Genomic DNA, 15,562 nt, shown 5'->3' with positions numbered 1-15,562 from the left:
GGGCACAGTTTACTCATAAATATTTGAAAGAGAACAGGGGAGGACAGAGTGTGGAGGGGGGGGCTCACTGTTTACACACGGCCTTGAGCGCCGTCTGTTGACGCAAAACAGGAAGTAGTTAGTCACACAAACGCATTCACACGTGAGGGAGGACGTGCTTTGCTTCTGACTCACAGCAAGCAGGCAGATAAACTGACTTACAAGCATGTACATGTACATATACATATACCAAGTGGCTGGAAGATAGAAAGACAGATGGACAGTAGAAGAGGTGACAGACTGAACACTTGTTCACACTAGCAAGGCTACTGCTCAGTTTCTCAGCAAGGATGGCCAGATGTTTAGCCCAGTGTGTCACGTGTGTGTGCACCCAGTACGTGTGTGTGTACAGTACCACATGTGTGCATGGTGGGAAATGGAATTGTAGAAAGAGAGACTGACGAAGAAACAGGTCTTCATAATTCCCTGTCTATTCACGCTATAAGAACAGTTTCTTTTTATCTGCACCTAGCTTCTTAAACAAGGCTAAGGACTCCCACTGTCATTAACACTTTTATATATAGCTTTTATTTACAAGTCCATCTATCACTTATTGCACATTGCACTAGTCATCTACCAGTCATTTGCACTATATTCTTATTTTATTTGAGATCTTATTTAAAATTTCCCATTGTATAGTATTATTTAGAAATATAGCTGCAAGCAGCGAAGCGGGTTCCTCTGCAAAATGGCAAAATATTATAAAAATGTACGTTTTAGAAGATCAAGAGTTGGACAACAAGAGAGAAAAATTACTTCATGTTTGACCAACAACAACCGGCTGAATGGAGATTCAAACTCAAGAGCATGAGGTTGCAAGTCAGCCTCTCTGGTACACATCAACTGTTGAGAGTTTATAAATAGCCATATTGTCTTTTACTTTTCCTATAAAAACCGGGACAATGCGATGACTAGGTTGCTGCTGTAAAGAATAGTTTACAAAAAACGTTGTTTGGGGTGCCAAACTTGTAATGGAAGGGAATTTCAAATCATGCCTAGCATCAGTGGCGATGTGTCCTGGCTTCCGTTACTAAAATGAATTTGCGCAACAGGCAAGGGATCCATCTTCACCTGCTTTAGACATGCACCTACAGTAATGTAAACCCTTCACCTGCTCTATACATGCACCTACAGTAATTTGTAGGTCCTGTAAAGAAGGTTATCTGATGTTGGGTTTTGTTTCCAAACCTTCCTTACTGGCGGTTGTTCTGGGAGACTGGATGTGTTCCTGTGTCTATTCTTCTCCACCTGGATTTTTCTGGTGCTCTAACATCAAGCTTGATTTATCTGTGCAGTCACAGATGGCTTTCACCTGCTCAGGTGTAAAGTTATCCTACTGCATGCCCCCATTTACACACACATCACATACTGGCCTAGTTTTAAAACAGCTCTGTTGTAACACTAGCTTTAGCCTGTGAGCAGAGCTTGTGTGGGAAAGCATGCAATGCTATTGTGTTCTAAAAGGATGGCTGGTTTGGAGTGGGCAGACACTTTGGCCCTGGTTTGGTCATCAGCCCAGCTTGCTGAGTGGAATCCAACTGAGCTTTAGTACCTTTGGCTAAGACAACATGCCTCAAGAACGGAGAATTTCCAAGGAGGTCTTGAAGGAGACCGAGCCAACCTTATGACCCAGCCTGCGAGGAGACCTTGAACGAGGAGAGATCAGATCAGAGGGTAGAAGTTTATTTAAAAGCAAATCCCTTAACACAAGCAAGCATTGAGCTATCAGAGGACTGGCACTGCTTAATGGAGGACCGCCAGGGTGAACGAAAATAACAGTTTTTGTGCATCAGTATTTGACTGAAGTGGATCTAAATTTGTTATTGATATTAAAGGGGTCATATACTGATTTTATAGTGCATTTCACATTGTTCCTTAAGGTCTCCGAATAGGTTATGTAACATTGGTTGAGCTGAAAATGGCCTGGGTGCTGTTCTATGCACCTTAATGCAACCCTATGAAATGGCCCTGGAATGAAACAAGAGGTTTTCTTCCTTTTATGATATGCTCATGAATATTTAGATGAGCTGCTCGCTGATTGGTTGGTTTACAACAAGCAAAACTGCGGAGCACAGATGCAACATAGCCAAACATGCATCGTGAATTGTAGATTTACATGACAACACAGGTTATTTATTCGAATGAAACACAGTCGAGAAAATCAAATAACGTTTAGTCCCACTGCCAATAAACTAAATTATCACCCATTCTACCTATGCTACATACAGGACACGTTAGCATTGCTTATAACTGTTAGCGACAAAATCATACTTACAGCTTGCGGTTGTGATAAGCATACGGTCGGATGTGTATACATTTTGGGGCGTGACAAAGATACAGACCAGATCCAAATAAGGTGGAGCCACCAGGTTGACGTCAACTCAGTGTTTTTCTGGAAACCGACCATTTTACAGCGGCAGTGGGTTAGGGTTGTGAGGTTTGCATAGGAAAGAGGTGTCAATGGACTTTGAGGTTCACTGTATGTCCATTTTACCCACCAAACTGTCGTTATTCAACTATGACAAGGTAAACTCGGTTTTGCATTCAATGACCCCTTTAAGGACAGAAGAGGACGCCATTGCAATTGTTGACACATTGATGTCACTCAAACTAACCATCAACTAAAGCAATTGAATACTGCCGTAGATGTAGTTCTGCGGAATCAACTGTGTTAAGTTGAGTAACGATCACAGCTCTTCCCTCCCTCCCTCCCTCCCTCCCTCGAGTTCAGGTGGCACTGCCCAGTTTTGGAGGTGGCATCGCAGATGTTACCTGGTGGCACCAGGCTGTGTGTGTGTAGTCCAGCTGAGTTGCCCAGCTGCGTGCATCACATTGGCTCTGGCATGTCCCCAGATGCCTGACCCAGATAGAAACAGCGCCGGGAGACAGAGAGAGAAGCACAACCCCACAAACAAACGAACGCACACACACAAAGCTCCCGCCCACAGCAGGTGTGGCAGGAGACACTGAAGATGTTTCAGGGACTCTGTACCCACTGTGAAGCTTTTAAGATTAATTTCTTTATTCCAGGGTAAAGTCCCAGGGTAATTCATTTTGTTTGAATCGAAAACCAATGAAGTAAATCTGCACATCAGATGAGACCATTTAAACCACTTGTGTTGTTCCAGGACGTATTGCTTGGCATCATACAGGCTATAAATGTAATTAAACTGCTTTGGACTCAGTGAGGGATTTGTGGCTTATTTTCTCTGTGATCGTCTTCCATTTCTTACTTACTCCTGCTCTTTTCCCCTCTGCCCCCATTATGACCAGACACACCAAAGATGCTGACAAGATAAATAGCCCAGTCTTGAAAAATGTAAGGACTAAACTGTGATGAATTGGTTCTGCACACTCTTGACCACCAGTACTGCATGTTGACTGAGACTCACAGTACAACATCCGTGCTCTTCACAGCTCCCTGATGAGCGTCCTTTGCTGGTACTTCTTCTGGCAGTTGAGAAAGAAATTGTAGAAAGTAATCTGATATGCAAGACCATAGTTCAGTCTGAAAGGAATGTCAACGCATGTACAGGCATGTACTACTCGCGGTTCCTGTCATGTTTCTGACTTCTTCATCCATGATCACCAAGCTTTCTCCCGTGTAAAGATACAGCTCTACTGTCCTGCCTGCAGGATGCACCTCGGGAGCAGCTCCCCGGCCCTCTCCCACTTCAAGACTCAAGTCTTCCACCTCTCCTCCTACCACCTCTCCCTATCACTCCCCCTCTCTCAATTTTTATCTCCTTTCTCCCCTGACCCATTCTAATGGCAGCTCTAATTTTTGCAGTTTGAAATCTTCCCAGTTCTAATGCCCATGCCATATGTCTCCTGCTCTTAACCCTCTGTGAAGTGGACCCTTGTAGTAGGCCTAATCCCCAGGGCATCCTTGTCCCACATCATAAAGCTAATCATGCTAACTCACACGCAGACGGACACAGCTGGCCTCACGCTGTCTACCAACCACAGAGGCTAAAGTCATTCGGACGAGTCTCCCTGAACCTACTGATAGACGTGGCTGAAATATGCTGTAATGCACATTTTATATTACAAAGACCGTGGCTGTTGTCACTGTTGTGACTTACTGTTTGAGACGACCACCATCTTGTATTGTACCTTTGACACCTGTGCATACTATGACGAGACACTGCAAAATATTATACTCTATACTATTAGAATGTATCCAATTCCAATGGATATTACTACTGGAATGTATAATACTAAACTGCAATGATATTATGTTCTTATCCTGTTGGTGAAAGTTACCTTGAGCAATTGTTAGATATTTAATCCAGGAGATCTTTGGGGGAAATTCTTTAAATGTATTCATAAGAAGCATAATTCTGCAATACAGAGAATGCAACCTTAAAGTTTAAGGAGCAATGCCTCCCCTCACTGGTGGGGAGGAGAAGTGCACTGTTTTATCTCTACAGATTTAAAACCTAAAATCTCAATTCAACATGCAGACTTAGAAACATTAAAGCTGCTGAATCTTAAAGTGCATGGCAAAGTGACTATCCTATGAAACTGAAAGTGTTTATGGCCATTGATCTAGATCACACTTAAAGGGTAAATGATGATGAACTTAGTGTTATGTGGAGTAGCTATTATGGGCAACAAATGCATACAGCAAATATGTGCTTGCAGATATGAGTTTAGATCTCGAACCTGGGTGGATTCATAAAGGATTGACAGTTTTAGACTATTTGTTCATGTGGAACATCTGGACGCTTCCAGGACTCACTGTAAACCAACACAAGTTCAAGTTATATTTTGCCTTTGGAATGCTTCAGTTTCTCCACCACCACTCCTTCCTCTGCTTCCTCCTGGTCACCTGTGAGAACAGCAGTCCAACATGGCGGGGCCGGACCCAGTAAGGCCTAGCCTTGCTGCATTAGGCACAGTTGCTTTATAGGACTGCAGTTGGCCAGGGGTTGCTTTGGTAATAGTCTCTCCTCTTCTTTCTTACTCTCTTTATTCCTCAAATAAAACTCAGAGAAGCTTTTCGTTTTCAACTAACTTTCTTTCACTATCTCTCTTTTCCTCTCTATTCCAAGTTTTCAGACATAAACAGGGGAATTAGAAGTGAGCAAAGCTTGAAGACAGACTGAGTGTTCTCAAAGTACCCTTCGAAGTGCCTGTCAGGTTTAAGTGCTTGAATTAACACCATTCCCTCCTCTTTGTCTATTATTCTCTCTCTCTCTGCCTCACTCTTTCTGCCTCACCCTGCTTCACTTTCTCTGCCGCTTTCTCTGCCTCTCTCTCTCTGCCTCTGTCTTCCCATGCTTACTCTCTCCTCTTCCTACTACCCTGTATCTATTCTCCCCCCTACTACCAACCCTCTTTCTATTCCCCCCCCCCCCTACTACCAACCCTCTTTCTATTCCCCCCCTACTAACACCCCTCTATCTATTCCCCCCCTACTACCAACCCTATTTCTATTCCCCCCCCTACTAACACCCCTCTATCTATTCTCCCCCTCTCTCCTTGTTCTTTTGAGGAAGAGCTTACAGCTTCATGGCCTCGGCCGAGACTGAGCTGTTTTTCTGCCCAAACTTTTTTTACTGGGCCTTTAAGGGCTGTTTTTTTCAGCTGGCTAAAGTGATTTTTTGCATGCTTCTACGGCCGCGTGGCTCGTAGGAGGCGCTCCACTCGTTTGTCAGGTTAGGGGCTCCGCTCTGCTGGGAAGCACCTGCCTCACTGCCTGAGAGGGGGACTGCTGGGAGGGTGGGGAACGGGTTCCAGTGGACTGATAGGTGGTTTGGTGAATGGAACAAGGTTACCATAATAACTGTGAACAGTTACCTTTCTCTGAAGGTTTGTAGGCTGGTCGTTCCACTGGCAGACCAGCTAATCTGCTCTTTTCTCCTACCCTCCAGGTTCTCAACAGACAGATTCAGATCCACAGAACGGACCGCAACAAACACAACAGGTATACATGTGTGTGTGTGTGTGCGTATATACATGTCTGTTTTGTGTATGACATCATAGAACCTTTTTCTCTTGACCCTATTGTCTGCTCTCTTTTATCTCTGTGTTCTCTCTTAATCTTCTCATCCCTGTTTCCATGAACTCCTGAAAAAAGATATTATTTTATAACAACCCCTCCCACCTTCTTAAAACCAACTTCACTGTCTCAGATTTGAAAAGGCAGTAGTCAGTTTTTTCCTCCATCTCAGGTGTTGGGTGATGTTGTGCTGAAACGGTAATGCTGGGTGCCCCGTTGCTATTTCACCTCCAACGTTTTTATGAATGTTAGACTTGCAATTACAGCATTCACCACAAGGGGGGGGAGAGTCGCTTCATATCGACTGACCATGCACGGGACACGTGGAACGTTTCTCTGATACTAAGAAAAGCATAATATTGTCATATTTAATGTTAGCTTGGACACTACTTGTTGCATATTTGGTAGTCATGTTAATGCACGGTCTAGTTTGTTTGGCCTCCACTGCCCTGTGATGTTCTAACCCTCGCCTCTAGTGAGCTGTGTTGTTCACTGATGGCTCTTATCCAGGCAGCAACAACAACACATGTCCACAAGAGGGAAGCACAGCGCTGTGTGTGTGGCTGGGTTTCCTTGTCTGTAAGGTTACTGCTCAGTAATCAGTTGCAGCTTTCATATTTATTTTTGTTTTGGCAGTTGAAAGTTAGTTGTTAGTATTATGTTTGTATGTGTGTTGGATGGGGTGTGGAGGGTTATAGACTGTGTGTTGGATGGGGTGTGGAGGGTTAAGGTCTAGGGATGGAGAGAGGGAGGGTTAGGGTCTAGGGAAGGTTAGAGGGAGGGTTAGGGTCTATGGAAGGAGAGGGGGAGGGATGTTAAGCATGGTGACTGGGGAAGGAGAGAGGAAGGGATAGGCTCTGCTCCATTTGAAGATACCCCCCTCCCTTTGTGAGTTTCCACCTCCCCTCTGTCTATCGCCGCCCCTCTCCAGTGCTAACAAGGAAGGCAGACAGAGGGATGGCAAGTGTTGGACTTCAGCAGCTAGTTCATACATTTTATTCACTAGAAGTAATTTTGGGGGTTTGTGCAGATTCGCCAGACGTTGTAATTACATACACTTATACTATGAGTGAGAGAGTGTTTTAAGTGATAGTTTAGCAAACAGACTTTATCAGTACTGGAGCTAGCACCGGCCAGGGACCAGTGCAGAACAGCTAGCCAGCGTCAGTGAGAGCAGGGAAAAAGACCATGGCCCTCGCTAGCTGCCACCAGGGCCCAGCCTCCTATTACTGCCTCATCCGCCGCAGGTTCAAGAGAAGACGCAAGAAACGCAGTGAGCGCAAAGGTAACTCCTTGATCAGAGCTGTGCAGCGTTTAGTGCAGTGTTGAGTTGCGGTATGTTTGCATATGTCTTAAAAATAGCTTAATTAGCTTTTTGCTGTGTAAAGTTGCCATAAATTCATGCATCACTTTTCAGAGGACAACAACTTTTTTGCTCTAATTTGATTTGGTGGTTGTTTAGAGACTGAAGCAGATCTTGCTTTGGGATCAACTGTGTTTTTAATATGTTGTTTAGTGTGAGGGATGACTAGTTCATGTGTGCTACTGGTGGTATGGGACCTAAGTATGCGCTCACTGCAGCTTTCTGGCCAGAGTTAAAGACCTTAGCTAGATGACTTTAGCAAGATGACCTTATTACTATTCACAGGAATATTTATTTTTGTATGTGCTTTAGTGCCAAATCAGAATCAGAATTTGGTTTATTCGCCATGTATGTCAAACAAACATTGAATTTTTCTGGGAGTTTTTCCTTGTCTTCCTTGAGGGTTTAGGTTGGTTGAGGGGCAGTTCTATGAGCGCATGTGAAGCCCTCTGTGACATGCTTGCATGTAAAAAGGGCTATACAAATAAATCTGATTTGATTGAGATTTGAATTTGAATTTACTGTGGCAGGGAGGTGCAAAACACTAAACATATACAAATATTAAATTAAGTGAAAGTACAAAAGTTTAACTATTTCTAAGAACTAAACAATCTAAGAATACAACAATTTAAATATAAAATCAAATATATATACAAATAAGAATAACAATGAGCAGCGTGAGTGTTCAACATAGTGCAATCGGATACTGAGAAGGTGGCTTATGCATATTATATATAACATATGTAATGGTGTAAGCCAGATACCCTTTTTGTTTTGTGTGACCATCAGATACAATTCATTTGAAAGTTGATTTTCATTAGTAGTACAGAATGTGGATTTTTTACCAGTCCTTCATTGTGAAGATAATACTGTTTGTTTCATGTGAGGGGTTGAACTTGTCAGATAAAATCTAATACAATTTAATTTGTACAGCCTTTTTTACAAGTCACAGAGGGCTTCACTCTTGAAAACGTATGAACGATCTTCACTCTTGTTCAGAGTATATTTGTTACTATTACTAAGTATATAGTAATATAGAATCAAACTTTTAGTTTCAGACTGATGCATGTTTTGGACCTTTCTACCTGTAAGGGATGAAGGCAGACCTCACACTTGCTAATGTGAAGGGACAGACAGCTACTGTTAGTCATCCCCAGAAAGACCTCTATCTCTGTCAGTGACGGAGACAACCCCTCTCTTTGTAATTGATCGAGACTAACTGCTATTTTGGGAGTATATAGTATTTCAAATAGTAACTACTTACTAACCGAGAGTGAGATCATGCCGGGAAATATCAAACTGAAGCTTGAACGTATCGACCGAGCGATAACGAGCGGTCGAGGTTAGTAAGTTGTTTATTAAATGGCATTTTTAGCTCTTTTCATTTTCTTTATGAAAATAAATGGTAGGCTAATTGTAGCTAACTCTCAAGTCTTTTCACGGTGTGGTTCAGGTGTTGCCTAGCAACCAATTTCTTTTGATAGAAAGCAGCCAACACGGTTCGGTTCTGACGTCAGAGAAGGGCCATAATAATCCGTATCAGACCGCGGACCGGCAATGAAGTCAATACGCGGCTGGCATGACTACCCATTAGCCAATCAGAGCGCTCGTACTGTTGTTGCCATATAATAAAGTGTTATATACCTTTTTTTCATTTAGTAGATGCTTTAGTGACATACAAATAGTGAATATAGAAAATATAGAAGATGAAGCAATTAAGCAGAAATTCATGGTTTTATGGGTGTGTTGGTGTAGCCTGGTCCTAACCAGACCCTCGTACATTTCATTTGTACAGAGGGTCTGGGATCTCTCGATTGACAAACGTTAACTTCCTTGAAGGCGGGTCCTCTATTGAAGTTTAAAACTATTGGATCCGCCCAGAGCCACTCTGATTTGCCATAACCAATCGCAAGCGTTTGCCTTAGCCAACTCCTTCACCACTACTGTAACGGAGCTAGCTGCCTAGCTGGAAAATCAAACTTTTCCCGAACCCCGTGGGGAGGAGGGCCACAACATCATGGCCACCAACAAAACTCAGCAAGGAATGTTCTTGCTCCGGCTTTAACCTATATTCGGCAGCGTTGCCACAACCGCAGAATAGTTTCGCTCGCATCTTTCTCCACCGCCATTACTGAACTACTCAAACAAGTGTACAACTTTAACGTCATCGTTCTCAGCCACTCCCTCTGTTCGCTGATTGGACCTACAAAAAAATTGTATTTTAAAAATTTGACTGATACCTGCTGAAGAGGAAAACGTCTCAGCTTGTGAATAGCCCAGTCCAGACCACAGTCACTGACCTGACACAAGACCAAAGCATCACTGCATCACCCACTGCATCCCCCACCAAGCTGGAAGAGACAGAAAACTCACACATGAGGCTTGGCCAATGGGCTTAAATGAAATATGGAAAATATGGTTTCCTGTGTTTTTTCCTGCAGATACAGCTGAATCTTCAAAATGAGCTTTTGGACAGTGAGTAGGAGGAGAAACCTGTTCTGTTATCCTCTAGAAAATAATTGACTCTGGATGCTAGCGCTAGCCCTTCTCAGTCTTCACTCCTCCTGAGCAAACAGCTGGAGAGGACAGCTTACATTTTTTTACCGTTTGACTGAGGATTTCTTTCAACGTTTACAAAATATTTGATTTCTTCTTAATTCTCAAAGTAGGTTTCTAAGTTGGGTACAGAATAAAAGGATATGGGCACAATTGTCTCACATAACATGTGATCTCCTTGATGTACATTTCTTATGTACAGCTTGATTTTGAAGATATTATAAGTTAGACTACTTATTGAAGTCACAAAGACTGCGACACAGCAGTGCCTGGCTGAGCCTAGCTGCCTCTGGTGTTCTCTCTACCAGGAGACTGGAGTTCTCTCTACCAGGAGACTGGTGTTCTCAGAAGGAAGGGGGAGGCTTAAGTGCCTGCTCCCACTGGAAAGTTTTCCAGATAACTTCTACCTGCTAAGGTTTCATTTACCACAGGGGTAGAATATTACATTCCCACACTTGTATGTAATAACTCATAAAAGGTGCAAGCTACTGTGCCATTGCTAGTTTGTCAATTATTCCTAATATCATCCCACCTGAAACATTCAGTTGCGTATGTTATTGGCCTTTCCATTACTTCTCTCCAATTTCTAGTCCTTTTTACCCAACTTAAGCTTCTCTTTTGCGGTCACATTCACACTTAATGGCATGCCGTCCTTCTCTTTGCTTCTCCTCAGTGCACCAGCCCTCTCAAGACCTTGCTGCCTATCTTTCTCTTGTATGTCTTTGCACTCATTCTAATGTTGTGCTTTGTCTCTGCCCTCCTCTTTGTCACTCTTGTCTGGTACTCAACCTCATCGGTTAACATCCCTTTTCTATCTACAGTCAAGATGGTCCCTATATCTCTGACCTCCTTATATCTCTGAACTGATATCAACATTATTTAAAATCTAAAAAACAGATCAAGTGCTGTGAAATTAATTCTGTACAACACACACGCACACAGTCCTGTTTGAGGAACCTGTCTGACCTGGCCTTGAATGTGATGAACAGTGAGCAGAAGGACTATTGAGGCGAGGGGAATGGAGATATAAGAGATGGAGGAAGAGACAGAAAGAAAGGGTGAAAGATAGAGGCAATGAAAGCTTGAGAAGAAAGGATGAGACTGCTGATACAAGCTGTTTTTGTCTGGTCAGTCCACAGCACTTCAAAATCTGATTTGAGAGAATGGGGCCACATGCAGACTGAACAGTGTACAGTATTTGTATTTTATTTTTTTATTTCAACCTTTATTTAACCAGGAAGATTCATGAATCATTCTTGTTTACAAATATGGCCTGGCAGAAGCTTTTTGAGGGAGAAGGGATGGGGGCTATGGAATACAAATCAAGTTAAAAAGCACAACGGCACACAACCACAACAGTACAACATACAGAAGAAAAAAAACAAGGAGGTTAAACAAAGCAGGGCATTAGTACATAGGGAATCGGCGAGGACAAAAATGTTAAAAGCACAAGAACACAAAGCAAGACACAGAGACTATTTACACCAAACAACAACCACAATCAAGACATAGACTGACTGGCAGGAATGAACAGAGGATACAGGAAAAGCAGGCCACGGACAAGCCTGCTCACACAACAACACTGTTTTAACCACACGATCACACATTTTACGAGTTAAAAGTCCTCTCTTTACAAATTGGTATTTCCTGACCAGTTTTACAAAATGGATTACATTGTGGATTTACCCGTGTGTGGTTTCCGTGTTGTGCTTGTGGATGTATTTTTAGCCACTGCATCTTTTACCTGTGTGTATTCAGGGTGAATGAACAGTGCTCACCGATGCCCAAGACTGAAATCTGTGGAGAAGTTTAGTGAATCTTTACACTGTTCACACACTTGCACACACACACCTACCCCACAGGCTCTGCATGTATCATAAATCATAGTTGTCACATAGATTTTACTGGTCCCTATGAAGAGGGGAGAAGGGAAGGCTGTAACTAAGGCAACCACACTATGCCCTTGGAGAGAGATGGGAAAGAGGAAGCGAGAGAGGGGGGAGAGAGGAGAGATGGGGAAGAGGGCTGGGGAGAAATGTGATGAAGGTAAGCCTTAAGTCATTTTGCTACCTACATTGCTAGCTACAACAAACAAAAAATACAGACCAAGTCGGTGATATCGCAGGAAACATAGCTAGCTACATCGGTGACGTTACTCTGTTTGTTATGCAGCTGTTTCACAGATTTTGTTATCAATGTAGTTAGCTTCCGGAAGATAGATAGCTAGCTTGCAATAACTGCAAAAGATTAGCAGCTGCAGTCTGAATCAACACGTCAGGCCGAGGGTGAAAATATTGCATAGCTAGCTACGTTGCCCGCAACATCAACACCTCACATTTAGCTAGCTATGTAGGTAGCAGAATTACATTAGCCTTACCTTTTTAAATAAGAAGCAACAAATGTATGTTTATACTTCTTAATCTGTGCATTCCCTAATAGTAAATATACACTTATTTAAAGACAGTAGATTGTGTGTTTGTCCTGGCTTTAGTAATGTGAAAATGTAAGTAACACCCCAGTACATTTCTTGTCTTTCTCCAAATATTTGAGCATTATGGACATTGGATATTAAAGTGGTTTTGCCATGTTGTATAACATGTCAAACATCTTTTCATCTCAAACATCATCTCTAACTGGCCAGGTTGTCCACCTGAAACTCTTGAGCAGGGATTTCTGAATGTGTCACAAAGGCTGTGATTGTCTTTGAAGCCAAATGGTTGCTGGCAGGCTAATTCACATGGCTTATTGGTCATAAGAGGAAGGATATTGAATAATGGAGTCTGAGATGGATATTTAATGTGTGTGTGTGTGTGAGCAAGAGAGAGCAAGACAGCGAATATGTGGGGTAGTAAAGGGCCATGTTAAGCGGCCACACTCCCCTACCTCGGCCCATCAGTTTTAATCAGGTGACACGACAGGCAACCCTGACTGTGAGGACTCTTCTCCATTAGGGTTAGGGCTCCACACATGTACCTTATTACAGAACATTACCTGCCTACTGGCCCCAGGGAAACCACAACAGCGCTGAACGAGGAGGAAGCTGGGCCAAAACTTAACAAAAAGACCAATTTCAGTTCTATTAATGAATCCTTCTCTTCTCGCTTTCCTCCCCTTTGTTGGAGTAATCACCGATCTGCCAAAGCCTGATTGGCTGTAGTAATGGGACAGAGGCAGGACCTCCCTTACAGAGGCAGAACTCCGCTCTATACTGACCTCTGCTTTGCACTCCATTTCACAGTTGAAACTACAAACCCGATTCCAAAAAAGTTGGGACACTACAAATTGTGAATAAAAACGGAATGCAATAATTTACAAATGTCATAAACTTATATTTTATTCACAATAGAATATAAATAACATATCAAATGTTGAAAGTGAGACATTTTGAAATGTCATGCCAAATATTGGCTCATTTGGGATTTCATGAGAGCTACACATTCCCAAATCGTTGGGACAGGTAGCAATAAGAGGCCGGAAAAGTTACATGTACATATAAGGAACAGCTAGAGGACCAATTTGCAACTTATTAGGTCAATTGGCAACATGATTGGGTATCAATAGAGCTTCTCAGAGTGGCAGTGTCTCTCAGAATTCAAGATGGGCAGAGGATCACCAATTCCCCCAATGCTGCGACAAAAAATAATAGAGCAATATCAGAAAGGAGTTTCTCAGAGAAAAATTGCAAAGAGTTTGAAGTTATCATCTACAGTGCATAATATCATCCAAAGATTCAGAGAATCTGGAACAGTCTTCGTGCGTAAGGGTCAAGGTCGGAAAACCATACTGGATGCCCATGATCTTCAGGCCCTTAGACGGCACTGCATCACATACTGGAATTCTACTGTAATGGAAATCACAACATGGGCTCAGAAATACTTCCAGAAAACATTGTTGGTGAACACAATCCACCGTGCCATTCGCCGTTGCCGACTAAAACTCTACAGGTAAAAAAAGAAACCATATCTAAACATGATCCAGAAGCGCAGGCGTTTTATCTGGGCCGAGGCTCATTTAAAATGGACTGTGGCAAAGTGGAACACTGTTTTGTGGTCAGACAAATCAAAATTTGAAGTTCTTTCGGGAAAACTGGGATGCCATGTCATCCGGACTAAAGAGGACAAGGACAATATAAGTTGTTATCAGTGCTCAGTTCAGAAGCCTGCATCTCTGATGGTATGGGGTTGCATGAGTGCGTGTGACATGGGCAGCTTACACATCTGGAAAGGCACCATCAATGCTGAAAGGTATATCCAAGTTCTAGAACAACATATGCTCCCATCCAGACAACGTCTCTTTCAGGGAAGACCTTGCATTTTCCAACAGGACAATGCCAGACCACATACGGCATCAATTACAACATCATGGCTGCGTAGAAGAAAGATCCGGATACTGAAATGGCCAGCATGCAGTCGAGATCTTTCACCCATAAAAAACATTTGGCGCATCATAAAGAGGAAGATGTGACAAAGAACCTAAGACAGTTGAGCAACAAAAAGCCTGTATTAGACAAGAATGGGACAACATTCCTATTCCTAAACTTGAGAAACTTGTCTCCTCAGTCCCCAGACGTTTGCAGACTATTATTAAAAGAAGAAGGGATGCCACACAGTGGTAAACATGGCCTTGTCCCAACTTCTTTGAGATGTGTTGATGCCATGAAATGTAAAATCAACTTAATTTTCCCTTAAAATGATATATTTTCTCAGTTTAAACATTTGATATGTCATATGTTTTATTCTGAATAAAATATTGATATTCTGAACTTCCACATCTTTGCATTCTGTTTTTAATCACAATTTGTAAACTCAAAACAAGTGTGTTGGGAGGAATGGAATGGCGTGGTAGGTCTCTGCAGCCATCTTTCTGTGTTAGTCCTCTGAGATGAACAGACAGGCTGCCTCTTCAACCTCCTTGCTTCCTGAAACATCCATCTGTCTGCCTCTTCTCTGTCACTTCTTTCTCTTCTCTCATTTCTGGATTACTGTCCATCTCCCATTCCCTGCCCCCTTTCTCTGTTGGTCTTTCTTTCAATCTTCACTCCATTTCTTCTCTCCCAATCTCTTTTGACTCATTTGTCTTTCACTGTTTTGTGTTACCTCCATCATGCTGACCAGTTGTGTCTTTGATCCCATCTTCCAGTTGACAGCAGGTCAATGTCCTTATTCTGTCATATGATAAGCATAGACTATATGAATACTAAATTAAATAAATTAACTGTTACATAGCCATGTCTCAGACTAACAATAAACTCAGTCACACACCACACAGGGTTAGGGTTAGACTATATAGTAACTATCACCTCACAAACTACAAACAGTGATGGCCTTATAAAGATACTACATTATAGATACTAAAGATACTACAGAGAGAGTGGGAGGGGATTAAAGAACGGAGTGGGAAGTCAGATGGGGATAGAGTGTCAAAAAGTTAAGACAGAAATAGTGCACACCTATAGAGCTTGGCTGTACAACTGAACCTTTTCTGTGTGAATGATTCCAATACTTTGACTAAAGCTGATTCTGTGTATTAGAGGAGGGTGTGTGTATGCATGAGTTGGCTTGGGCTCCTGTTCTATACTTTCCCCCTCTTGGCTCGCT

The 15,562-nt window shown here is 42.5% G+C and overlaps 1 protein-coding gene across 2 annotated transcripts in view; it reads left to right on the top strand.

The window, feature by feature from the left end:
- adarb1b (adenosine deaminase RNA specific B1b) overlaps window positions 1-15,562 on the top strand; it is a 68,256-nt gene that overhangs the window by 36,227 nt on the left and 16,467 nt on the right. For both annotated transcript variants that reach the window (XM_047046592.1, XM_047046591.1), the window contains exon 2: window positions 5,919-5,971. The gene's annotated coding sequence lies outside the window, so the exon portion shown is untranslated. The remainder of the gene's footprint in view (window positions 1-5,918; window positions 5,972-15,562) is intronic.

The sequence above is a fragment of the Hypomesus transpacificus genome, chromosome 23 (assembly GCF_021917145.1).
Source record: "Hypomesus transpacificus isolate Combined female chromosome 23, fHypTra1, whole genome shotgun sequence".
Lineage (NCBI taxonomy): Eukaryota > Metazoa > Chordata > Actinopteri > Osmeriformes > Osmeridae > Hypomesus > Hypomesus transpacificus.
This window is presented reverse-complemented; position numbering and strand designations above follow the sequence as displayed.